General features: G+C 27.3%; 1 long non-coding RNA gene across 1 annotated transcript; it reads right to left on the bottom strand.

Moving 5' to 3' along the window:
• Positions 1 to 221: 221 nt before the first annotated feature.
• Positions 222 to 1,243, bottom strand: LOC123258880. Its single transcript, XR_006508156.1, has 3 exons — positions 873 to 1,243; positions 605 to 767; positions 222 to 519 (listed from the first exon to the last, which is right to left on the bottom strand). It is a non-coding gene; the product is annotated as an uncharacterized LOC123258880 (long non-coding RNA).
• Positions 1,244 to 2,051: the final 808 nt, after the last annotated feature.

The following is a 2,051-nucleotide window of genomic DNA, read 5'->3' as shown; positions in this document are numbered from 1 at the left end:
GAAATTTTTAAATTGGCGCCAAAAATTTATATCATAACCTTTGAAAAGGCCAAAATTTATTTTTATAGACTTTTCTGGTTATTTTACTTAAACTACTTACTAATTAATTTTTATTTTGAATTTTGTGTAAGATCTTTTATTTGAAACTGTCAATAATCATACAGGTTATAAATATAAATTTTAACATTCAAATCATTATTGATTTTATTTTAATACATATGTTAATTATTGAACTTTTATTTTTGTTGTCAGGCATTCCTTAGTAGCATTTGAAAATTCATTCTTATACTTTTTTATCACCTGGAGAAGATATTGTTTTTGATTCTCATCTTTAGCTACCATATTTATACATTCTTGAGCCAATTGTACAGCTCTCTCTCTCTCCGCTACATCATTAACAACTTTAATCTTGATAGCAATCTCTTATCCTTTTATATAATCATCATCAAGAAAAAGTTAATGCTTCCCCACTAGACATTGATCCACCCGCGCTTGTCAAACGCAATGGCAAATAGTTTTCTGAAAGAAAATCAATTATGTTTTATTGTTAAATAAATGCACTTAATAGATAATTCAACGTAATGATTGAGTTCAAGTCTAATACCTGAATTTTCTCTTGATAATTCAGAATCGTTCAACTGGTGTTCTATATAACAAGATGCTGCTTTAATGTTTTTAGAGGTTAACACTTCGATGGACCGATTATCATTTACAACAAGTGGATTATCAGAAGTTGATACTTCAGTAGGGCGATCATGATCTTGTTTCTTTGAAATACAATATATATTGAATTTTAAGTCACATGAAAAAATATTTTCAAGTATTTTATGAACGTTTCATTTATTAATTGACTAATATTTTATTGATATTACCAGATAAATCAATTACATTTCCTCGTTGATTGTCCGAAAAATTCAGATGGAATTATCTTTCTGATCGTTGATCGATTAAAAAGTTTTTATATCATTGCTGACCATTTCAAAAACTCTGCCGTGAGCTATGTCAAATAAACTTTATAATTTAATTGAAAACTCTTGCTCTTTTTGTTGGTTTGAGGACACACCTGCATTTTTATGCAGATTTCTGTATTCATCGTGCAATTTTTACAATTTTTAAATACATCGTTTGTCATCTAAAATAAAAATACGAGCAAATATCCAAAACTTTTTAACTTTTTCAATAGTTATTTTACATCCATCGCACACTGTTATTTTCACGTTTTTAGTATAATAAAATAGTAACCTTAAAGTTTGTTCATCAGTAGCTAATTTATTACTATTTATATCATCCGTAAGGTTTTCCAATAAAAACATCGGTTTTCGTAAATTTTTTTCTAAACTCATGATGAAAGTTCTTGATTTTCAATAGATTGGAGCTCTCGCGGTTAGCAAGATACTTTTTAGTTGGATACCGATCAATTTTTCCACTTTCAATTCATTGCACTAATCACTTCAACCTTACAATTAAAAATTTAATATTATAACATAAATTAAGGATTGTTCCGTTTACTATCCAAAAATGAAATATTGTCGTTAAAAGAACCACAACAACGAGAATAGACAGTGAGTTAAAAATTAATTTATCGTTTTTATTTACTTTAACGACCGTATACGACAATATATCTAGTTGTTTTATTAAATTTGTGTTGGTAATAACCGTATTACCGTACTTAATTCCTTCACAGAATCACGGTGTAATCCGTACTTAATTCCTTCATAGAATCACTGTGTGACTTCAGATAATTTATTAATTAAAATTATTTTTTTGGAAAAAAAAAATAAGAAACTTTAAATGAAATACAAAATAAAAGAATTAGTAAAGTAGTTTAAGCAAAATAACGAGAAAAATCGATAAAATAAATTTTGACCTTACAAAAGGTTTTGTGATGAATTTTTTGGGCCGATATGGAAATTTCTCCATCTAAAGAGATCATAACAGAAGCAGAATCGAGCATTGTTGGTAAGTTAAAAAGTATAATGAGTGAAATAAAAATTAGTTGCTAAAAGTGCAAAAATCCCATGTTAATTAAATGGGAAAAGTATCGTTATTTA

The sequence above is a fragment of the Cotesia glomerata genome, linkage group LG2 (genome assembly GCF_020080835.1).
Source record: "Cotesia glomerata isolate CgM1 linkage group LG2, MPM_Cglom_v2.3, whole genome shotgun sequence".
In the NCBI taxonomy this organism is placed as follows: domain Eukaryota; kingdom Metazoa; phylum Arthropoda; class Insecta; order Hymenoptera; family Braconidae; genus Cotesia; species Cotesia glomerata.
The sequence above is the reverse complement of the archived record's forward strand: the minus strand, read 5'-3'. Positions and strand labels throughout refer to the sequence as shown.